Genomic DNA, 25,471 nt, shown 5'->3' on the forward strand with positions numbered 1-25,471 from the left:
GAAATTGTCAATCGCATCAGCCGGCATCATAGGACAAAATCGTGATTTCGGTCTGAAAGGACTCTCAGGTTTAGTTTGTGTCACCCCAGCCCACATCCTACTTTGTGATAGTATGATTGCCATAGGATCTCCTTCTTCAGCTAGATCATTCATGACCGCAAGTGCCTCAATATCGCCCGCGGTTAAAGCTGGTATATCCCCTGCAGGAGATATGGATCTATCAAGGCGTGTCTTGCCTTTAAAGTATTTGAGCAGTTTTATCTTCCTACAGAATTTGAAGAGGTCAATCCTTAGTTGCGTGTATTCTGAATTTTTGTCAGGGCAGAAGTTTAATCCAGGTCGTAGAACCTGTTCTTCGTTCTCTGACAATTTTCTGGACGTAAGGTTGACAACCGTTAAGTTCTGGGCATCTATCGTCTGTTCCAAAATTTCTTGCTCCTGGTCATCCTTGGAGATGCGTCGCCGACGTTTGCTCCACCCACCCCGCCTTGTCCTGCGTTTGCTTTCTTTTTCCTTTGTGGCCTTGATTCCACTGGTTTGCCCCTTCCCCCTGTAGTCCGTGTTTCCCTTATGACCTGAAACTCGTCTAAGAAAGGGACCGATGTAGAGTCCTCCGTGGATGCTGATGCCACATTTCTGGAGGAGCTTGACGAGCCACCTTCCTCCTCACTAAATTCTGTTTCAGTAACCTCAGATTCCGAGGTTACTGCTGGTTCAGTGATTTTATTGCTCAAAATCCTTTTCCTGGGCTGATCGTATTTCTTTGCGAATGTGAGAATCCGTCCTTGTAAATAATCCCTCTCGTCCCTCTCAAACTTTTCTTGTTTTCGCCGTTTGATCTTCTGTTCATACGCCAAAAGGTGTTTCTTCATTGCCTCTCATAACTCATTTTGTCTCTCTTTGTCTTCATTGTGTGCGATTACATCCTCCAAATCCGATATCTCGTGTAGAGTTAAATCTCTGTCGCTCCTCGCAAATTTTATCAGCAGCATCAACATTCTCTTTGAAGAATGAGCAGACAATTCTGCCCATTCTTTCAGCAATTGCGGATTGGGATTCTCGTAAGCGGGGACAGTATATATTCTCAAACCCCGTGGGACTTGGTTGCACTCAACATAGTTCTGGAGTGAAGTTGCCTCCCACCACTTGCGGGTCTCCCGCTCGCACAGTCTTTCAAGTTTAGAGAAGAGATCTTTCAATGGATCACTGCTTACTTTTAGCTTATCTGCAGCATTCTTATCCTTGCGAGATTGTGTTCCTGCACCTTTAAATATTTCTGTGGCTGCCTCTCGCCGTGCCTCCTCATCAAACATTTTGCGTTATAAATATTTGTTTCCAAATTCAATTTTATGTCACGTTTTATCCCCCTCGGTCTGCCCAGTCACTGATTATGTGTGCACTCTGCTATGCAAAACCGTTGTTTCCATCAGAGACGCGAGAAAATCATTACCGCGTTTCTCCTCGCAGCCGCTCCACTTCAAAGAGCTGCTCCGTTCCGGGATTGCAACAATGTATTTCCAATGCGCCTCGGCTTTCCGTATTCCACTTTCTCCAGCCAGGTGATTTTTAGACGCGCTGCCAGATAACTCAATGGTCAGTTAGCTCTTACACACGGCAGTTTTGTGCAACACAGAGTTCAATGCAGGGTGGTGAAGGAGAATAATATCGAGGCTCAGGGTCCGTCTGCTCTCCTTCACTCGCGGCCGGGTGCTTTCAATGGCGGGAGACGGTACCACGCCAGTCACAGACAAAGCTCAGATGCAAAAAGCACACAGCACTCACGGGGGACTGTTCCAATGTAGTTTATTGGACAAACACACTAAGACGCGTTTCGGCCACCGCCTTTCTCAATTAGAGGCCGGCGCCACCCTTAGGCAAGATTTAAATACAGCCAATCAACAAAATAAAGAAAGGACATGTATAGTGCATTCTGACCACCATTTCTGAGTGGTGTAAATTCAGTTAAATCACTGACAAAATTGCGCTTATATGTACGTTTTTCTTCCTCCGATGGAACCGGGACACACAGACTGCGGTGCAATGCAGGGTCAGAGGATTCCCTGCCAATTATAAGTCGTTTCACCAAACGCTCCAGAAGTAGCGCAATGCACTCTCGTCCAGCGTAAATCACCACTCCATTAGACCAGAAGTTCGCATTTCATATCTCTCAATTTATTTCCAGCATGATAAACAGTGCATGGAACCAGCCCAACGCGTTTCACTGAATACTCGGCTTGATCACGGATCACATCCTTTTCGTAATCAGCAAAAACTCATTATGATCCAAAATATCCCAGTGGAATAATTTTGAATAGAGAACAATGATAATGTCCTTATCTATTACATTCAATCCATCCCAAGTGGGAGTATAGCTTGTCTTGCATATTTCCAGTGGAAAGGTTTTTAACCAAAATCACCAACAATAATAATGTCCTTATGTGTTGCCCATTTCTAAATCCGAAGTGGGAATATGACTTCTCTTGCATATTCTTTCTTCTTCAACAGATAATACCTGTATGTAAAAAACATAAACCATTAAGTCTAGATATAATGAGTTTTTGCTGATAACGAAAAGGAAGTCTTGTATTACATTTCTTTAAATATCGCTTTAAATGGATATTTTGATAATTGTGACAGCATATTCACAACATGTTATATTTGGTACCATTGGTATTCGCGAATAGGACACTGTTCCAATATGGCCGCGCTATTTTGATTAATTTCTTAGTCCTTTGTTTATGTTGACACAAGGTAGTGATATGTGAAACTTTATTTAATTACAGTTTGAGGAACACAAGTCACCCCTGATCAAGCCGAGTATTCGGTGAAACGCGTTGGGCTGGTTCCATGCACTGTTTATCATGCTGGAAATAAATTGAGAGATATGAAATACGAACTTCTGGTCTAATGGAGTGGTGATTTACGCTGGATGAGCGTTTGGTGAAACGACATATATATATTATATATATATATATATATATATATATATATATATATATATATATATATATATATGCACAAAAACTCCTTCCACGAAGAGAGACAGCGACCCAGGGGGAGACGGTAGGTAACACCTTTATTCAGCACAGATGCGAATGCATTTCGGCAGACTTCTGCCTTCTTCAGCGCCCAAAACGATCCATGAGAAATGTCTCAAGCTGGAAAACAGTCCCTCCTTTGAACGCTTGCTGCTGCAAGCCAGCTCCACCCCCAGTAATTAACTCCACGCACCTGAGAGCAGTCCCAAGTGTAGCTCGAAACTGCAAGTCCCAGAATGCAACAGTGTGGAATCCGGGACCACCGGTGCAGGAGTAAGTCACCAGTTGGTGAAAATGTCATTCCGGGGGGGCAGGGAACAGCGTGAGCCTCAAGGAAACAGGTGTAACAGTCTCGCTTTGGTGTGCCAGATGATCAGTGTCACCTCCGGTCCCCCAATACCACCGCAGCCATCTCTTACAGAAAGTCAATAGAGCAGGGGCTGAGCCACAGTGTGCTCTACCCAGCATGGGATTAATAATCCCAAGACTGCTTTCTTATCTCCCTGGTTTCAATGGCGGGCTACCAGCCCGTCGAGCCAACGCTGGTCAAGCAAACGAACTGCAGGAGTCCAAGTCCCAGTGAGGCTGGTTACCCAGAGCGCGGCGGGGGTCCCTGAAAAGCGCCGCTGGGTGACGCTGTGTAAGATGCACAAAAACTCCTTCCACGAAGAGAGACAGCGACCCAGGGGGAGACGGTAGGTAACACCTTTATTCAGCACAGATGCGAATGCATTTCGGCAGACTTCTGCCTTCTTCAGCGCCCAAAACGATCCATGAGAAATGTCTCAAGCTGGAAAACAGTCCCTCCTTTGAACGCTTGCTGCTGCAAGCCAGCTCCACCCCCAGTAATTAACTCCACGCACCTGAGAGCAGTCCCAAGTGTAGCTCGAAACTGCAAGTTCCAGAATGCAACAGTGTGGAATCCGGGACCACCGGTGCAGGAGTAAGTCACCAGTTGGTGAAAATGTCATTCCGGGGGGGCAGGGAACAGCGTGAGCCTCAAGGAAACAGGTGTAACAGTCCCGCTTTGGTGTGCCAGATGATCAGTGTCACCTCCGGTCCCCCAATACCACCGCAGCCATCTCTTACAGAAAGTCAATAGAGCAGGGGCTGAGCCACAGTGTGCTCTACCCAGCATGGGATTAATAATCCCAAGACTGCTTTCTTATCTCCCTGGTTTCAATGGCGGGCTACCAGCCCGTCCAGCCGACGCTGGTCAAGCAAACGAACTGCAGGAGTCCAAGTCCCAGTGAGGCTGGTTACCCAGAGCGCGGCGGGGGTCCCTGAAAAGCGCCGCTGGGTGACGCTGTGTAAGATGCACAAAAACTCCTTCCACGAAGAGAGACAGCGACCCAGGGGGAGACGGTAGGTAACACCTTTATTCAGCACAGATGCGAATGCATTTCGGCAGACTTCTGCCTTCTTCAGCGCCCAAAACGATCCATGAGAAATGTCTCAAGCTGGAAAACAGTCCCTCCTTTGAACGCTTGCTGCTGCAAGCCAGCTCCACCCCCAGTAATTAACTCCACGCACCTGAGAGCAGTCCCAAGTGTAGCTCGAAACTGCAAGTCCCAGAATGCAACAGTGTGGAATCCGGGACCACCGGTGCAGGAGTAAGTCACCAGTTGGTGAAAATGTCATTCCGGGGGGGCAGGGAACAGCGTGAGCCTCAAGGAAACAGGTGTAACAGTCTCGCTTTGGTGTGCCAGATGATCAGTGTCACCTCCGGTCCCCCAATACCACCGCAGCCATCTCTTACAGAAAGTCAATAGAGCAGGGGCTGAGCCACAGTGTGCTCTACCCAGCATGGGATTAATAATCCCAAGACTGCTTTCTTATCTCCCTGGTTTCAATGGCCGGCTACCAGCCCGTCCAGCCAACGCTGGTCAAGCAAACGAACTGCAGGAGTCCAAGTCCCAGTGAGGCTGGTTACCCAGAGCGCGGCGGGGGTCCCTGAAAAGCGCCGCTGGGTGACGCTGTGTAAGATGCACAAAAACTCCTTCCACGAAGAGAGACAGCGACCCAGGGGGAGACGGTAGGTAACACCTTTATTCAGCACAGATGCGAATGCATTTCGGCAGACTTCTGCCTTCTTCAGCGCCCAAAACGATCCATGAGAAATGTCTCAAGCTGGAAAACAGTCCCTCCTTTGAACGCTTGCTGCTGCAAGCCAGCTCCACCCCCAGTAATTAACTCCACGCACCTGAGAGCAGTCCCAAGTGTAGCTCGAAACTGCAAGTCCCAGAATGCAACAGTGTGGAATCCGGGACCACCGGTGCAGGAGTAAGTCACCAGTTGGTGAAAATGTCATTCCGGGGGGGCAGGGAACAGCGTGAGCCTCAAGGAAACAGGTGTAACAGTCTCGCTTTGGTGTGCCAGATGATCAGTGTCACCTCCGGTCCCCCAATACCACCGCAGCCATCTCTTACAGAAAGTCAATAGAGCAGGGGCTGAGCCACAGTGTGCTCTACCCAGCATGGGATTAATAATCCCAAGACTGCTTTCTTATCTCCCTGGTTTCAATGGCGGGCTACCAGCCCGTCCAGCCAACGCTGGTCAAGCAAACGAACTGCAGGAGTCCAAGTCCCAGTGAGGCTGGTTACCCAGAGCGCGGCGGGGGTCCCTGAAAAGCGCCGCTGGGTGACGCTGTGTAAGATGCACAAAAACTCCTTCCACGAAGAGAGACAGCGACCCAGGGGGAGACGGTAGGTAACACCTTTATTCAGCACAGATGCGAATGCATTTCGGCAGACTTCTGCCTTCTTCAGCGCCCAAAACGATCCATGAGAAATGTCTCAAGCTGGAAAACAGTCCCTCCTTTGAACGCTTGCTGCTGCAAGCCAGCTCCACCCCCAGTAATTAACTCCACGCACCTGAGAGCAGTCCCAAGTGTAGCTCGAAACTGCAAGTTCCAGAATGCAACAGTGTGGAATCCGGGACCACCGGTGCAGGAGTAAGTCACCAGTTGGTGAAAATGTCATTCCGGGGGGGCAGGGAACAGCGTGAGCCTCAAGGAAACAGATGTAACAGTCCCGCTTTGGTGTGCCAGATGATCAGTGTCACCTCCGGTCCCCCAATACCACCGCAGCCATCTCTTACAGAAAGTCAATAGAGCAGGGGCTGAGCCACAGTGTGCTCTACCCAGCATGGGATTAATAATCCCAAGACTGCTTTCTTATCTCCCTGGTTTCAATGGCGGGCTACCAGCCCGTCCAGCCAACGCTGGTCAAGCAAACGAACTGCAGGAGTCCAAGTCCCAGTGAGGCTGGTTACCCAGAGCGCGGCGGGGGTCCCTGAAAAGCGCCGCTGGGTGACGCTGTGTAAGATGCACAAAAACTCCTTCCACGAAGAGAGACAGCGACCCAGGGGGAGACGGTAGGTAACACCTTTATTCAGCACAGATGCGAATGCATTTCGGCAGACTTCTGCCTTCTTCAGCGCCCAAAACGATCCATGAGAAATGTCTCAAGCTGGAAAACAGTCCCTCCTTTGAACGCTTGCTGCTGCAAGCCAGCTCCACCCCCAGTAATTAACTCCACGCACCTGAGAGCAGTCCCAAGTGTAGCTCGAAACTGCAAGTCCCAGAATGCAACAGTGTGGAATCCGGGACCACCGGTGCAGGAGTAAGTCACCAGTTGGTGAAAATGTCATTCCGGGGGGGCAGGGAACAGCGTGAGCCTCAAGGAAACAGGTGTAACAGTCCCGCTTTGGTGTGCCAGATGATCAGTGTCACCTCCGGTCCCCCAATACCACCGCAGCCATCTCTTACAGAAAGTCAATAGAGCAGGGGCTGAGCCACAGTGTGCTCTACCCAGCATGGGATTAATAATCCCAAGACTGCTTTCTTATCTCCCTGGTTTCAATGGCGGGCTACCAGCCCGTCCAGCCAACGCTGGTCAAGCAAACGAACTGCAGGAGTCCAAGTCCCAGTGAGGCTGGTTACCCAGAGCGCGGCGGGGGTCCCTGAAAAGCGCCGCTGGGTGACGCTGTGTAAGATGCACCAAAACTCCTTCCACGAAGAGAGACAGCGACCCAGGGGGAGACGGTAGGTAACACCTTTATTCAGCACAGATGCGAATGCATTTCGGCAGACTTCTGCCTTCTTCAGCGCCCAAAACGATCCATGAGAAATGTCTCAAGCTGGAAAACAGTCCCTCCTTTGAACGCTTGCTGCTGCAAGCCAGCTCCACCCCCAGTAATGAACTCCACGCAACTGAGAGCAGTCCCAAGTGTAGCTCGAAACTGTAAGTCCCAGAATGCAACAGTGTGGAATCCGGGACCACCGGTGCAGGAGTAAGTCACCAGTTGGTGAAAATGTCATTCCGGTGGGGCAGGGAACAGCGTGAGCCTCAAGGAAACAGGTGTAACAGTCCCGCTTTGGTGTGCCAGATGATCATTGTCACCTCCGGTCCCCCAATACCACCGCAGCCATCTCTTACAGAAAGTCAATTGAGCAGGGGCTGAGCCACAGTGTGCTCTACCCAGCATGGGATTAATAATCCCAAGACTGCTTTCTTATCTCCCTGGTTTCAATGGCGGGCTACCAGCCCGTCCAGCCAACGCTGGTCAAGCAAACGAACTGCAGGAGTCCAAGTCCCAGTGAGGCTGGTTACCCAGAGCGCGGCGGGGGTCCCTGAAAAGCGCCGCTGGGTGACGCTGTGTAAGATGCACAAAAACTCCTTCCACGAAGAGAGACAGCGACCCAGGGGGAGACGGTAGGTAACACCTTTATTCAGCACAGATGCGAATGCATTTCGGCAGACTTCTGCCTTCTTCAGCGTCCAAAACGATCCATGAGAAATGTCTCAAGCTGGAAAACAGTCCCTCCTTTGAACGCTTGCTGCTGCAAGCCAGCTCCACCCCCAGTAATTAACTCCACGCACCTGAGAGCAGTCCCAAGTGTAGCTCGAAACTGCAAGTCCCAGAATGCAACAGTGTGGAATCCGGGACCACCGGTGCAGGAGTAAGTCACCAGTTGGTGAAAATGTCATTCCGGGGGGGCAGGGAACAGCGTGAGCCTCAAGGAAACAGGTGTAACAGTCCCACTTTGGTGTGCCAGATGATCAGTGTCACCTCCGGTCCCCCAATACCACCGCAGCCATCTCTTACAGAAAGTCAATAGAGCAGGGGCTGAGCCACAGTGTGCTCTACCCAGCATGGTATAAGAATTAATTAATGTAGTTACTGCATTTATCCATCAAAATTTGCCATGAGACTGTAGGTTGATCGCACTCAAATTGCTAATTTATGTGTGTGAGACATTGTGATGGTTTCTTTGCCCATAATCTCAAGCTGTTTTTTATGTTTATCCTACACATCATTATTTAATGCAACACAAGATGGCGCACCCTGTCATGAAAAAGGTTGCCAGGTGCAATCAAAACACGTCGACAGTCACTCACGAGTGCTTAATAAACAACTCTGAAACTCAATATTTCTGTATATCTGATGGAGACATCTAGCTGCAGATTCCTTACCGTTGAATTTCCCAGGCATCAGGCTGTATCCGCAAACTTTTGTGTGAGCAGTATCCCTTGTGTGCACAATCGGGTGGCTCCATTTGACTGCGCATGATGTTGTTGACATCGCCTATTATGTTGCGGTCACCTATATAGGCACCACCCAGGCGTGCAGACGTCAGTTCATTTCGTTCCGGCCCAGTTAAGTGCCAATCCTGGAAGATCTACCCCAGTATCGCTTTTTGCCAAGGTTTTTTTAACTTTTTGTTTACTTCAATTGTTTTTTCTTTGTGTGTCGAGAGATGTCTTCAAGGATGAAAGGATTTAAACTATGTGCTGCTTGTTACTGTGCTATGTCTGTTACCGATCCCCCACCTCATCTGCCTTTGGTATTTCGAGCGTGACCACGACTTGAAGTTATGCTCGGACTATCGGACCATGGCTCCGAAGGCCTTTCAGGAGTCCTTGCGGCCCGGTAGTCGACACCGGCCAGCCAGACCTGGCAGAGATCCTGGTCCTGATCGAAGAAGAGGAGGTTGCAGGACCGCTCCTGGAGTCCCAAGTCCTCTTCCTCCCACTCGAGGTCCTTGGGACACTCGGGGATGAGACACAAGAATAAGTTCTAGGAGACTTTGTCTTCACCTCTGCTGTCATCCTGCAACAAGAGAGGCTCTAGGCACAGTTCTGCAGAGCCGGAGCCAGGGAAGAATTCGTACCTCCCTCCCTTTCGGGAGCCGGAGTGTCCCCTTATCAAATTAAAGAGTTTTATAAGGCCATGCGCTGCATATTTGAGTGAGCCGACCCTTCTGGTGAGCCTTCGGGCCCTCTGGGTTGGAGGGGGCTCCATCGGATTTGACGCCGTCGGCTCCGGTCACAGCACTGATGGGGCCTCAGGGATCCGATTCGGATCTGAGATAATACTGGTCATGCCTACGCGACCTTCCTGGCGTCAGATCCGAAGTAGGTGCTTTAGGAGCTGCCAGCGCCCACGAGCGGTTCCAGCCCGATCCTCTTCCCTGCAACACAAAGTCAGAGAGGTGTTGCTCAATGCAAATCCGGTGTTGGGAGAGCCCAGCGGTTCTATGTTGTGGCATGATCATTTACAAGATGTTTCAGGCACGGGAGAGGACTGGGAGGATCTATGCACCCTTTAGAACACCAAGATGTATTTGCAGAGCAGATGGACTGATATGTGGAACTGAGGGAAACCAGTGGACTGAATACATCTCCAGATACTGGCATGCTCTCTTCTTCAACTGTGGCTATGGAGGAGGGGGCATCTTATGACATGGTGGTGAGGAGGGCAGCTAAGGTCCGTGGACTGGAGCTGCCCTCTTTGCAGGTCAGAATTATTCTTCTTACTGAAGTGCTTCAGCCTGGGGCTTCCACCTCTAAACCCCTATTGCCCTTTAATGAGGCACTTACTGATGTCCTACTATGCATGTGGTTCAAGCCAAGTACAAGGAGTCTTGTGAGTAGGACATTGGCACGTGGTCATAGCCCGGCTCAGGGTGACTCAGCCAACACCTCACCACTGAAAGCTTGGTGGTGCAGGCTTCTAACTCCCAAGGTACAAAGGAAAAGAGTCCCAATAACAAATGGACAACCAGGGATATGTCCGATTTGAATATTCCTACTAAGGGTGTCTAACTAAAACAGCATGCCAAGTTCTTAGGCGAGAAAGGCAAAGGTAGAATATAGTGTTTTAAGATAGTAACCGTATCACTAGAGGGACAATTGTAAATTTACACAAATTACACACATTACTTTAGGCTATGATAATCATTGAGACTTATCACAGTACATGTTTGGTAAAACTCTGTTGTCAAATTTATTAACACAGTCAATTTACAATTCATCAAATCGGACATATCCCTGGTTGTCCATTTGTTATTGGGACTCTTTTCCTTTGTACATTATTTTCCCCCCAGTCCCTTACAAGTCTGTGTGGGGTCCTCCTCCATTTTTATAGTTCTAACTCCCAAGGCGCATTCCCTTCCGCCCCAACAGCGAGTCCAAGAGTTTGGAATCACTTGTTTTATTCCTTCAGCCTGGCGTTGCTGTCAGTGAATACTGCATGTTTATTAGGCCGTTTCTCCTATTCTCTTGGGGAGACGGTTGCGCAAGTGCTGCCACAAGTTCTGGCGGGAGAAGGGCTGTACTTTCCCAGGCAGCTAAGGACTGGAGAGATGCAGAAAAATTCACCCTTGGGTGTTGCCTTGACACGATTGATTTGCTTGGCAAAGCTATTTCCTCGACAGTGGCACTATGGCGCCATGCCTGGCTTAGAACATCTGGTTTCTCAGGCGAAGTCCAGGCTAATTTGATGGACATGCCTTTTGAAGGTTCCTGTCTTTTTAGTAAGAAGGCAGACTCAGCGTTGGAGCTGTTCAAGGATTCTCATGCTGCAGCCTGATCCTTGGGCCCCTCTACAACATCTCATGGCCATTCTAGCTTTCCCCCTTTCATGGCAATGGAAGGGAATTTCAGCCACACCAACTCTTTCCCAGCCAACGTCCTGCACAGACTTCCTAAGTTGTGTGAGGACGTGGATGTGGCTCATTCCGTCCTATGAATGAAAGCCAGAAGTTGTCGCTCACCCAGCTGCCAAGCACTCGTCTGACTCTGCAAGACCATGCTACTCCTTTTGGAGGGATAACCCATCATAATCTACTCTGGAGGTCCATAACATTGACAAGTGGGCCTAGCAGATCATTCAGGAGGGCTATTCTCTGCTTTTCCTTTCTTCTCCTCCTCCTTTTCCGCCATCTCAAGAACGGCTGGTGGAGGTTTATCTAACTTTATTCCGGTAGGAAGTTGCAGCTCTCCTTGCCAAAGGGGCTATAAGTAGGCAGTGGCTGTTATTCCCGCTACTTTCTGTATCCAAAAATGAAAAAAAGGTTGCGGCACATCCTAGATCTTTGGACCATAAATCTCTTCCTCAAGAAGGAGAAGTTCAAGATGCTTACTTTTGCTCAGGTGTTGTCTGCCCTAAACCAAGAAGACTGGATGGTAGTGTTGGATCTGTAAGATGCGTATTTTCACATCCCCATTTGTGCAGGGCCACAGACATTACATGAGGTTCAAGGTAGGCCACAAGCACTTTCAGCTTACCGTGCTCCCCTTAGTCCTTCCCAGTGCCCCTCGGTCCTTTACCAAGGTGATGGCAGAGGTTGCAGCTCATCTGCGCAGGTTAGGGATTTCAGTCTTCCCCTGCCTCAATGACTGGCTGTTGAGGGCGCCCTTTCCCCAGGCTGTTGTCTTCCACCTCCATGTGTGGAGATTGAGCAGTGACAGTTCATAGCTTTTGATCTATTGCCCGAAGAATGCAACGCTAGTTTGGCAGCCAGGAGGCCCTCCACTAAGATGGTATATGCCTGCTGTTGGCAAAAGTATGTATCATATTGTACAGAACGGTCTATTGACCCTCCTTCTGCTTCTCTTTCAACTATTTGTCTTTTCTTTCTTACCCTTGCCCAGCAGGGCTCTGCTTTGGGTACTCTTGATTGTTATCTTCCTGCTCTATTCATTTTTTTTTTGAGCTGCCATACCAGCACTCTCTGTTTAATTCTCCAATTGTAAATAGGTTCTTGAAGGGGCTGGTTCACTTGTTTCCACCCTGCCCTCTTGTCATGCCATAGTGGGACCTTAATTTGGTCCTCACTTTTCTTATGTGTGCTCCTTTCGAGCCTTTGCACAACTCTCTCCTCCGGCTGCTTACCATCAAGACAGCCTTTCTGTGGCAATAAAATCTGCCCTGAGTGTGTGTGATTTACAGGTGTTATAATGTGAGCCCCCCTATATTATGCCTTTTGAAGATAAAGTGGTGCTTCACATCCGTGCTTCATTTCTTCTAAAGGTGGTGACCCCATTCCATCTGGGTCAATCTTTCACGCTGCCCGCATGTTTTGCTCCTCCGCATCCCTCTAATGAAGAAGAGCATCAACACCGCCTGGACCCAAAAAGAGCATTGTCATTTTACCTTGACCACCCAAAAGAGTTTTGGATGGACGACCAACTCTTTGTGGGGTATGTGGGAACTAAGAAAGGTTGGAAAGTGCAGAAAAGGACCTTTTCTTACTGGGTAGTTTGCTGCATAAAGATCTGCTATGCCCTGGCTAAGACTCAGCCCTCTGAGGGATTAAGGGCCCATTCCACTAGGGGCAAGGCTGCAACCACGGCATTGACTCTGAGCGTCCCAGCCCTGAACTTATGCCAGACTGCAATGTGGGCATCTATACACACATTTGCCAAGCACTACTGTCTGGATAGTCAGGTCTGCAGAGACGAGCATTTTGCCAGTTTGGTCCAGTAGAACTTTTTTTTATAAGCAATTTTATTGGTTTTCATGTTCAACAAAGGAAACGAAAAAGCTCTGCGACATAACATAGATATTAGTACACTCACAGAACAGTTCCCCGACAGGCCCAGCAATTAACAAAATTTAGGCCCCACCCCAGACCACCGAGCACCCCTGAAGAAGTTCATTCCAGCAGACCCAGCCATTTGCCCCATACACGCTCATGTTTAGCTGGATAACCTCATGCATCATACACAATCTTTTCCTGGATGGCACACCGGTCAACTCCTCTGCGCCATTTTGTGATAAAAGGGGCTGTCGAGTCAGTCCAGGCCACTGTGATGTCTCTTTTTGCCACCAACAGGGCTGTACCCAGGAACAATTTGTCATTACGAGAACCATCCAGCCCATCCATCTCCCCCAGGAGGAGAGCTAGCGGAGTAAAGGGAACAGCCCACCCAAGTATGGTGCTCAGTTCAGTTACAATCGACTCCCAGTACTTGAAAAGTACCGGTGCAGGACCAGCTGATATGGTAAAAGTCAGCAGGCTCCGCTTCACACCGAGGGCATTTTGGGCACTGGAGGACCTCTGTTCTGTACAACTTCACAGGAGTAAGATATGCACAGTGAAGATAATAAATTTAAGTGAGGCCGGTGCCTGGCAATATAGAGAGTACCCTGGGAGCCATTAGTGCATCTCTCCAGTCCTCATCCTCCAGTGGGCCTAGTCACTGCTCCCATCGGGTCTTAAGGAAGTCTAGCGTGGATGGGGTGTTGTTTATCAGGGACCGGTAAATTTGGGATATTCCCCCTTTCCCCAGATTTCCCATGAGGAGATTAGCTTCCATTGGACTGAACTAAGGGATTGTCATGTGACCTGGAATGTGCAGGGCAAGAGCATGCTTCAAGTGGAGATACTTGTAGAGTTCAGTACGCTGTAGGGAATATGTTTACTGCAACTGCTAAAAGGAGGACAAATGGTCTCCTCTCTACACATCTCCCACCTGGGTGATACTAATCAGATACCATTTTTGAAAGCCCGCCAATCACCCCAGCTCTTGCAGCCGAGTGCCATGCCAGAGGGGTGTCTGCAGTGTAATCCTGGCATCCCACCTCATGTGCCGCATCGCAGACCACCATGCCGGAAGGGCCGGCTGGGTGACTGCGGGAAGAGTGTGAGGAATAGGAGCTCAGTATAGCATGGCCTGTATCCGGGAAAATCGAAGGCTCTCTAGCTCTAGCTGGCAGGCGGGGTCCGCCCATCTGCCATTAAACCAGTTGTGGATCACCAATAGGCAAGTGGCCAGAAAGTACAGAAAGGGATTTGTCATCCCTGTACCCCCATCCGTTGGCAGTACACGAGAGCAAGCCGAGATCTCGAGCCACCACAAAGGAAAGTTGTGATCAACGCATCCAACCCACAGAACCAGCTGCGGGGGAGATGGAGCAGGAGGTTCTAAAGTACATAGAGGAGGTAAGGCAGAACCATCATTTTGAACAAGGCAATACTGTCGAAGGGGTTGAGCGGAAGGGATTGCCAATGCTTAAGGTCATCTTTGGTACATTAGAGCAGTGGGCTCACGTTAAGGGACCAAGTCAGCTCTGGGAGCAGGGCTACCCAAATACCGAGGTACCTGAAGGAGAGTCTCCTCAGGGGAATGGTGGTTTGCCTGTCCACACACTCCTGCGATTTAGTTGGGTTTAGACACAGACCTGCCGCTCTCTCAAAGATTTGAAGGATGTGGCGGCATCTCGGTCCAGAATTGGCCAGATCAGCCAAAAACAGCAGGGCATTCTCCGTGTATAGTGCGATCCAGTCCTGCCAATGCCATCCCTAAATCCGCTCATCCTCACTTATCAGACAAGCCAAAGGATCTATTGCGAGAGCGAATAGGAGGGTAGAGAGTGGGCTTCCCTGCCAGGTACCCCTCCTGATGGGGAAGGTGCGTGATAGTGCCCCATTTAAAAGGACCCTAGCGGATGGGCTGGAATAGAGGACCGCCACCAGCTTCTGAAAGCGGGGCCAAAGCCCGCACTCTCCAGTACACACCCCAAGTAGCGCCAGTCAACCGCAACAAAGGCCTGTTCAAAAAATGAAGGCGCACTAGGGCCAAGTAAGGAGAGAGGAGATGGCAGTGAGTGAGAGCCACATGAAGGCGTCTCAGGCAGTGTCGCGTGCTATGAAGTGGCATAAAGCCACACTGGTCAGGGTGTATGAGAGTGTGAATCACCCATTCCAGGTGGGTGACGAGAATCGTGGCGTAGATTTTACTCTGAGTATTAATTAACGAGATTGGATGGTAGCTAGAACAGGAGAGTGGGGGAGGGTCCGTTTTAGCTATGACCACAATGGTGGCGGTGTCAGTGTCAGGGAAAGGAGCCTCGTCAAATTGGGTTTGTAGTTGTTGGGTCAAGATGTCTCAGAACTTTGCATAATATTCCGCCAGGAAACTCTCCAGACTGGGAGTCTTGCATGTGGCCAGAGCTGAGATCGCTGCTCTGATTTCCTCAGTGGTGATAAGTTTGTCCAAGGCCTCAACCACACTCTCTGGGAGCTGCTGTAGAGAGACACATTGCAGAAACAGGGAGCGGGCGGTTGGCGTGTGTGAATGATCTGCTGAGTAATGCTCAGTGTAGTAAGCCACAATGGTCTGGAACAAAACAATCCCTACCCACCCTCCCGACCGACACCCACCTCCCCATACATCCCTGAATGAAGCATCTGTCACCCAGTAAACAGTGTTTAGGAGTGAAGGAAACTTATCTACGAGGGCGTCTGTATGGCAATGCATAGTATTCCTCTAGAACTAAGGATTGTTGTTTCCTCCAGTGTACTAATGATAGTGTGTACAGTCAAATATGGGGGCTGCATGTAAGGTCCGTGTCCTAAGAACTGGGACCAGGGGAGGCAATGAAGCACACCTCCGGCATTGGTTCCTGGGCCTCAACGTTTACATGGTTTGCCGCAGGTTCCTGAGGTGCAGATGATTTGCTCCGCTCAATGAGGGAACCTGTGGGGGAGGCAGAAGCTGCACCATGAGCGTTGCATCTTCTGCTGGATCCAGTGCATTGTCCACAGGACCCAACAGTTGTGCCTGCCCCATGGTCCCCTCTGGTGCTCTGCCCGAGGTTTCCCCCTGAAAAGTGGGCTGGACATTCCTCAGTTGCCCAAGTCCATGCTGCTTCCGGTGAATCAAAGAAGTGCGTCTTGTTTTGGAATATCATTTGAGAAGGGCCGGGAAGAGCAGCCTGTATTGCAAGTTGAGAGCGAGCAGTTTTTGTTTCCCATGTATATATGATCTTCTTTGGACTTGCACTTCTTTCCTGTAATCGGGGAAGATCATAACTTTGGTGTCTTTGAGGGACAACTCAGGTCGGGAGCAAGCTTCCTGCAGGATGGTATCACGATCTCTGAAATTCAATATCAGTGCAATAATTGGCCGGTGCGGGGTTCCCGGCGGCAGCTTGGGCACGAGTGCCCTGTGGGCTCTCTCCACGATGAACCATAATGACAGAGCATTCAGGGGCATCCAGGATTTTATCCAGTCCTCGACAAAGGTATTCACTTGTGAGGGTTTGCATCCCTCAGGAAAGCACACCACGCGGAGATTATTTCACCACAATCGATTTTCAGCGTTCTCAGCCCACCTATGCAGCTCTGTTGTGTGGGACAGGAGCTGCTTTACTTGCACCTCAAGGGCAGAGATATCATCTTCAACTTCCGAGATGCGGTATTCGGTTGCTGTTATGCAAGCGGTCACGTTACAGAGGTCTTTATAGATGAGGGCCACGTCTACTCGTACCTCGCCAATCTTTGTCTCCATCGATTCCTGGCAGGACTTAATGGCCTCGAGGATGGTAGCCAAATCACCTTCCAGATGATTGGGTATGGGAGGGGAGCCTCTCCATACCCAGGACCATTAATGGCATATTGTTCAATTCGGGTCTAAGTCAATTGATGTTCAGCCCCTGCCTTTCACCATGGTTGCTTAGCCTCCCTGGGGGGGGGGTAGCCCGACTCCGTTGTGTGCTATGGCATTCAGGCTTCAGAGACCTCGGGTAACAGCTGTTCAAGTCCCAGCTGTCCAATGAGTGCGGGCCTGAGAGCGGGAGGTCTCGGTCAAGTGGATCTGGATCAAGGGGGTAAATCTGACAGGACGTCCCCGGCGGAGCACCGGATCCCACGGTTGCACATGTGCAGTGGAGAGCAGGCCAGGAAAGTATAGAGCTCTTCGGGTCTTTTTAAAGTTCCTCATGAAACCTGGAGCTGTTTCCCACTGATAGCAGGCCAGGCAGCATAGCCCTGGCCCGCCTTGGGCCCGACTACCGATCGATGTCCACAGGGTGTGTCAATTGTGCAAGTCCCATCACTCCGTAGCTCTGTCCACCCGCCTGCACTGGCAGCGGATCAACCATCCCGTGCTCCCATGCTGGGACCGTACGAGGCCACAGCGCAAGGCCCCAGCATGGGCTCCCAGTTGTTCCAGGTGCTTCCTCTCTAGAACTTCATATTGTCCCATGCAGCAGCCGGCTAATCCATCCCAGGGTTCACAGGCCGAGAGTCAGGAGTGGTCCCCACAGTTCACCCCGAGCTGAGCTGCCCCCTTGGAATCCCCAGGTCCCCCCGGAGCGACAATTCAGCACCAGGAGACAGAGGGTCGCCGATCTTGCAATCAGGAGTCATTGGGAGTGTGTTGAACCCCACCCGGGCGGTGCTGGCAGGGTTCAGATCTCCTGAGCCTCCCTCATTCAACTGCCCTAGAGCGCTCGTCAGATCCCCAGTTGCACAAGGCGTCCCGTCGATCGCAGGTCGACTCCCCTGGTGAGCCCTAGTCTCCTCCTCTCCTTATGCTGCCTCCTCACCTCACATGTGTTGTGGGCCTCGCCAGTCCTTCGCTGCGGCCGGGTGTAGGTCTGGCAGTGAAAAGACCTCAGGGGCCATGCCCAGGGTGAGCTCAGTCTCAGCCAGTCGCTGGGTCGGGGGTTCCAATGCAACTCTGGTGGGCCCGGACGGGGCAGAGGTCCCTGCCTGCGGAGGCCACCACAGGGTCATGGGCCTCCGGACAGTCCGCTGCCACCATTTTCGGATCTCCCTGCAGTCACCGGTGTCTCCAGGATGTCCCGCCAGCCACGGGCCGAACTCCACTCCTGTCCAATCTCTCGCTCAGCATCTTGAACCTTTTTATGAAGCAGGAAAAGTTCAAGATGCTCACCCTTGCGCAGGATTCTTCAAGCGCTGCAACAGGAGGATTGGATGGTGTCGATCGACTTGCAGGACGCGTATTTTCATATCCTGATCCTGAAGTCGCACAGGAAGTATCTCCGTTTCACGGTAGGGTCCCAACATTATCAGTTTGCGGTCCTTCCGTTTGGTCTTACTACTGCACCTCGAGTCTTCACCAAGGTGATGGCAGTGGTGGCAGCCCATCTCAGAAGGTCAGGGATTTCAGATTTCCCCTATCTGGACGACTGGCTGATCAAAGCAGGGTCGCCGGAGAAGGTGTGTCATCATCTGCAAGTGACAACGCAGCTGTTGTACAGATTGGGTTTTTCAATAAACGTGCCCAAGTCTCACCTGGTGCCCTCTCAGCGCAACCTGTTTATAGGGGCGGTACTGGGCAGTACTGTCTGTCGAGCATTCCCTCCTCCTCAAAGGATTCTTGACATTCAGGAAATGATTCCTCTGTTTTACAATGACGCGGTCGTTCCAGTCCTGAAGGTCCTTCGCCTGCTCGTTCTGTTTGCTTCCTGCATTCTGTTGGTCAATCATGCACGCTGGCACATGAGGGCGCTCCAGTGGTGCCTCCGCAGGCAGTGGTATCAGCACAACTGAGATCTCAGGGAGTCTGTGAGGATCTCCAGAGAAGCTGCAGCGGATCTATCTTGGTGGAGCGTGGAAGGCAATCTGTCTCAAGGAAAGCCCTTCCATCTACCTCCATTAGTGGCCACAGTGATACGGATGCATCCACTCTAGGGTGGTGTTCTCATCTGGGGGACCTAGAGATCAAGGGTCTTTGGCCCCTAGAAAAAAGGTTGCTTCACATCAACCTTCTGGAGTTACGGGTGATAAGTTTGGCGCTCAAGGCCTTTCTCCCTTCCTTTTGCGGTCAGTCGGTTCAAGTCCTAACGGACAACACTACCGCGATGTGGTATGTCAACAAACAGGGAGGAGTAGGGTCGCATTGTTTTTGCAGAGAGGCTCTGCATCTCTGGTCCTGAGTTCAGGACCATCAGATTTGTCTGATGGCAAATCATATGGCCAGAGTTCTAAACGTACGTGCAGACAGTCTCAGTCGGCAGTTCTCGGCCGATCACGAGTAAAGGCTTCATCCGGAGGTGGTTCGTCACGTCTTCCGGACATGGGAAACTCCTTGGGTGTACCTGTTTGCCACTCACGAGAATGCTCACTGCCCGTCATTCTGCAGTCTCCAATATCCGATGCAGGGAGCTTTGGGGGACGCGTTCCAGTTGAGTTGGGACTCACAACTCCTTTACCCATTTCCTCCTATACCCTTGATTCCTCGAGTTCTGGGGAAGATTAGTCAAGACCGGGCCCAAGTCATATTGATCACCCCAGATTGGCTAAGAAGGGTGTGGTATACAGATCTTCTCCACCTCTCCTCGTGCCCTCCGCTCCGTCTCCCTCTCAGGGCAGACCTCCTCTTGCAGTCGCAGGTTCTACACCCCCACCTCCAGACCTTACACCTTCATGCCTGGAGATTGAACGGGGCAACCTGAATTATTTTTCTCTTCCTTCTGACGTGGTGGACGTTATTTTGTCCGCCAGACGTCTCTCCACCAAGTCTATTTATTCATACAGGTGGTCCAAATTTGTTCATTGGTGTGGAGAGAAGTCTGTTGACCCTTTAAGGGCTCACTTATCTGAAATTCTTCAGTTTGCTCTGTCTCTGGCCCAGCAGGGTTTTGCTGTGGATACTGTGAAGGGCTATTTATCGGCTTTGTCAGCGTTCCTTTGCTTGCCGGACCAGCCGTCCTCGTTTAAATCACCTATTGTGTTACAATTCATTAAGGGCCTTACCAACAAATATCCGCCCACTTCTTTTATTGTGCCTCAATGGGACTTAAATCTTGTCTTAATCTACTTGATGGGTTCTCCCTTCGAGCCCTTACACAAGAGTCCCTTGAGGTTATTGTCGTTAAAAACTGTGTTTCTTGTTGCCATTACCTAGGCAAGGAGGATAACTGAGCTTCAAGCTCTGAGTTCAAATCCCCCATTCTTGACTATTCATGCTGATAGAATGGTTCTCAGGACCAGGGCTGCTTTTCTGCCTAAGGTGGTAACTCCCTTCCATCTGGGGCAGTCCATTACCTTTCCTTCCTTCTATCCTCCCCCTCACTCTTCCAAGGAGGAGGAGCGGCTTCACCGCTTGGACCCTAAGAGCGCAGTGAGTTTTTACCTTGATAGAACTAAAGAGTATCGTGTGGATGACCAGCTCTTCGTGAGCTTTGCTGGCTGCAGGAAAGGCAGAGCGGTGCACAAGCGCATACTTTCCAGATGGATTGTCTTGTGCATCAAGATTTGTTACTCTTTGGCCGGTAAGGCACCTCCAGAGGGTTTAAGAGCTCATTCCACCAGGGCAAAGTCTTCTACATCTGCCTTATCTAGAGGTGTTCCTGTTGAGAACATTTGTAGAGCTGCAACTTGGGCCTCTCTTCTCTATTTCTGGGTCTAGATCTCTAACACCCCGCAAGGGGAGTCAGAAACACTGGAGCTGAATTCTCTGCAAGGAGGATGACAGTGTCTGGACAGTGAGTCAGGCGGGGACTCAAATTCCTTCCGAACTTGCCGTGGCGAGCCGTAGCGAGCTGTGTAGCTGAGCCGTGGTTTGCCATGGCAAGTGAAAGCATATTTATACCTTGAAGGTGTTTAGGAATGCCAGTATTGACGTAAAAGTCGGGCAGAGGAACGTCATGAATGAACCCCCAAGGAATAGATGTTCATGCATAATAAATGAGTTCTTGGAGAAATCAATATTACAAGCAAGGGAAGTCCTAAAGGCTTAAAAGTCTGGTTTTCCAAGAACTCGTTGTGACGTGGATGGACGGATGTAGGTGACCATGCCTGTATTTGGTTAGCCTGGGTAATGCCTAAATAAGGGTTGGATTTCTATGCCTAAATAAGGGCAATGAGAATTGTGCCTATATAAGGGCATAAATCGGGAAACCTACATACGGTATTGAAATCGACACACAACACCCACTCCAGTTTCGCATGAACGACATTACTAAATTCAAAACATACTAAACATATCTAAAATATAGTTTCACATGAATTGCTAAAAGCATGTCTAAAACACATTGTAAAACGCATTAAAACTTTTGCTATGCATGAAATGCAATGGTACTATACATATCAAAGCAATGTTTCATTCTAAGCATATGTTGACATTTGAATGCTAAATGAATGAACATTTAATTGACTCTAATATTGATGCACCATTCCTTGCTGGAGCAAAAGTCCCCATTTTAATGTTTGCCGATGACTGTCTTTTAGTCTCAAAAACTCCCAGCGGGCTTCAAAAGGGCTTGAAGCTTTTTGAAGATTTTTGTACTGCTCGGGGTTTAGAAGTAAACGTACAGAAATCAAAATGTATGACTTTTGATGCTTCCAAATCTTTTAAAGGTACTGTGAACATGAATCAGCGTCCTCTGGAAAGGGTCCAAGCATTTACTTACCTGGGTGTTTGCATTGATAGAAAGTTGACCTGGAAACAACAAATTGACCTGGCCACATTAAGACATAGGCAGTTAACTGGTGCACTGTGCCTAGAACATCAGAAGTCTCTCACTAAGCCAATATCTCCAGTAAAGGTAAAGCAGTTAGTTCTGCCCTGTATGGGGTTGAGATATGGGGATGTCAATCTCTGAAAATTCCTTTTTAAGGAATTTAATAAAACTTCCTCAGAGTACCCCTATGAACCCACTTTTTTATGATCTGGGGTTATCCCCAATAGCGCTTATAGCATCCTTTCACCCAGTTTTATACTGGAGGAGGATCTGGACCACGCCGGAACTTGATATCTTCGCAAGAGGCTTGCTTGACGTTCTTCATAGCGACACTTTCCATAAGATCAAGTGGCTAGACCATGTTCGGGGCATTCTGACTAATTTAGGCATGCAGAATCTGTGGGAGGATCCTACAAATTCAAGGTTTCCCCCTAAGAAGACTCTGAAGACTTTGTATTGGCAGTTTGTGGCCTCTGGGGCTTATAGGTCTTCTGACCCAGGGTCCCTGACCGGAATGTTTTTAGCCATTAAGGATGTGCCTAAACTGGAAACCTTCTGGGACGTTATCTCAAAACCTCTTGATCGCAAATTATACTTTCAATTGAGGATTGGGAGCCTACCAGTAGGGGCTTTCATTAGTAAGTGGTCTCTGGGGGCTAAAGCTGTTTGTCCATCTTGCGCAGCTCGCCCGGAGACTATTGGACACCTGCTTTTTGAATGCCCGGTATACTCGGAGCCCCGAAGAACGTGGCTTCGTCCAATGTGTAGATTACTGGGTACCAACCGGGGTCAGTGGCTATACGTATCATATGTTCCTGTACTGATATGATCATTTGTATAGCCGTGGCAAAGTATTTGGGCTCGGCATGGACCATCAGAAGTAGAATGCTCAAAGATTAACATGTAATCACTATACCGGAATCTATTTTTTAATTATGTATATAAATGGCTAACTATATAGATGAAATGTTTTAATTGTATAATGAACTTTTGAGTTGTATATGTATATATGTACAGATTTCTCAAGATCAAAGTTTATTTATATGTCTAAACTCTATTTTGTATGTACTGTTTGCTTTTATGACTTTTGTCGAATAAAGCCTGTCTGAACTGAAAAAAAAAACTGAGTATACATAGTTTATGAAATGGCTCGTAAATACAGAAAAAAAGGTCAGAAACCATTTCATGTCAGGTTACATGAATCAATTATTATTGACAATGTGACATATTGTCTCTGGAAGTTTTTCAAAGAATTCTGTTCTCCATGAATAGTTCTACTATAAGCAGATTACTGTGTCATAAAAAAGAAAAATTCAAATTTAGAAAAAAAATTAATTATAGGAAAAAAGTTTCAAAGTTAGTTTCCGTTTTGAAAAATGAAGGCCAAATTCAGAGTTTCTCGATACACTGTGTGCTAAATCAAAAGTCAGTGTGTGGGCTTGGAGAAAACATGAAATCTTCTATTTCCGGGGAGAAAAAGTCAGCTACCATTGTAGGTGAAAGTTGGAATACCTCATTTAGAAGATTAACCCCACATAGATGCGAAGCATCGCCTTCAGCATTGGAAGCATCAGCAATGTTTGTTTCCGATGTTACCTGCGTGCCTGTTGTTTCCTCCCGTACCTCAGCAGTATCAGCAGTAGCACTTTGCGTCTGTGAGATCTCAATGAAGGCCGTCATCAGGATTGGTAGCTCCTGGGGACAACACACAGCATGGGCCGTTACCGGCTCCAACAGAGTATTGACATCCGTAGGCATGAGTGATGGGAGTGTTAGACAGATGTCGAGCACGCAATCTTCACCGCAAAGCAGGCAGCATAGAACAGGTAAGATGCAATCTTGCCAGATTGGTCTGCATGACAGAAACCATGTGGTATTTAATTCTCGTAAACGAGGTAAACCCAAAATTTGGACTATGCGCTCACGACACTTCATCTCCAGTAGAGCTTTCTCTATGGTGCTTGGAGTGACGCTGGTGATTTGGCTTGGCTTATCGTAGCAATAGGAATAAAAACAGGGTCCCTGCAACGAGTGCTAAAAGTAGCTGCAGTCAGCCAAACACAGAGTGCACAAAGTTTGGAATGATTCCGAGGACTGCTTGAAAAGGTAATGACAGTCCTGAACACACGTTCATAAATACATGTACAATACCGCTCATATCAGACATGTTTAAGATACATCCCATCATTTCTGAGATATGTATAGGGCAGTTTGTATTCAAAAGGGCATGTATCACGGCTGAAGTCCTTGCGACTTGTAGATCATAGGTTTCTTTGGCCGAGGTCAGAGGCACGGTTTGTTGCAAAAGAATGGCTTTCATTCTGCTCAGAGTATCAATTCGTATAGAAGAGATGTTCAGTGACGGCCATAGTGGCAACTCCCTGGCTGTCTCTATTTGGGGGAGCAAGACTTGCATACAGCAAGTGACCCTGGATGTAACTGTTACTAGATATGGGATGAATAGCAACATGCCACAGCAGCTGTGATCATTCAACATAATTTAACTTCTATTCGAAAGTTGTCCAAAAATTGGATTAATCACTGCAGCTGGGGAACCTTGCAGGTGACAGAATATGTTTGTAGTGGAACCGTTAAAGGCCCCGTGTAAGTTAATACCTGACATAGAAGAGAACCGCTTAGTGCGTTTTCACAGTTTGTGCCCATAAGAAACACTTCACGCCCCCCACTCCAGCATCTGTGTGTGTAAGGTAAATCCCAGGATGTCTTGATGTATTCTTTACCCAACCTTTCATATTTGCCTGCTGGTATATGTTTTAGGCAATACTGAAAATGGAAAGTTGTAAAAGGCAGAGAAATGTTACCATGTATGATCCACTCAGTAGCTGTTTTTTCTGCTACCGTGAATGGTAATTTTCCAGTTTTTCAATGCTCAGCACCATATAGTCTGCTCCCCTTTGTGACAGTTTGATCTGTTTAACAGTGATGTTGTCTTGATAAAACGCCAAGGCACATAGCCTGTATGCAGGTTTTGTATCGTCCTGCCTAATAGCATGATAGAACGTAATTGAGACAGACCATGTTGCAACATGACCAAGTTAGTTCCATAATGTCTATGGCAGAGGATACAATGTTGTCCAATGAGTATATCCTGGATGACAGAGTCGTTAACCCATCAACTACAGGGAGAGATTTCTCTAAATGAATACGGTCAATTTCTCGTATTCTAAAGGTTTTTGACGCGGTTTCCTTGGCCCTAGCAAGAATTCCCTAAGGTCTGCACCATTTTTAAGTAAAGAGAAGTATTGTTTCACATCCTCTAGTGTAGCTTTCTGTAGCCAATCAAGGCGTAGTTTCCCTACACTGTATGTTGTTACTACCGCTGAATACTGTCTTTGGACATATCGGGGGTCTGACCTGTTGATAGTGAAACCCTGTGTTTTGTTCAGGAATCGTTCTTGACAGTTGTTTGTGTCTGCGGGCCAGAGCAACCATTTTTCCCATTCAAGATCTGAACTGTTGTGATGCAAAATAGTATGTACATCGACCACCCTCTGTGTAGTGCTATTACTTGCAGGTGCAGGTATGGACGGAGTGTTCATGTCTTTGATCTTGGCTATCTCAGGGCAAGACGCTTTTTGGACAGTGTAATTCAAAAATATTATTTGCTCAGGTATGATACAGGTTCTAAACATACCTCATTGGACTCCCCCAGGTGTCTAGTTTTCAGAAATGTTTGGGTTGGTTCTTTCCCAAGATGGCCGCCGAGCCCGGGGCCAAAATCTCAGGTGCCCCCCCCCCCCCACCAAAACCAGGTAGTTTTGCTATAGGTAATTTTGAAGTCTCCACAGTACGATTTGGGCCATTTCCTGTTGCAGCCACTATGCCTAACCACACAAGTGAGGTACCATTTTTATCGGGAGATCTGAGGGAACGCTGGGTGGGAGGAAATTTTAGATCCACGCAGA

General features: G+C 48.7%; 1 protein-coding gene across 1 annotated transcript in view; it reads left to right on the forward strand.

The window, feature by feature from the left end:
• Positions 1 to 25,471, forward strand: part of LOC144766850 (polyserase-2-like) — a 1,745,029-nt gene that overhangs the window by 1,388,924 nt on the left and 330,634 nt on the right. The window lies entirely within an intron of this gene.

The sequence above is a fragment of the Lissotriton helveticus genome, chromosome 7 (assembly GCF_964261635.1).
Source record: "Lissotriton helveticus chromosome 7, aLisHel1.1, whole genome shotgun sequence".
NCBI classification, from domain to species: Eukaryota; Metazoa; Chordata; class Amphibia; order Caudata; family Salamandridae; genus Lissotriton; species Lissotriton helveticus.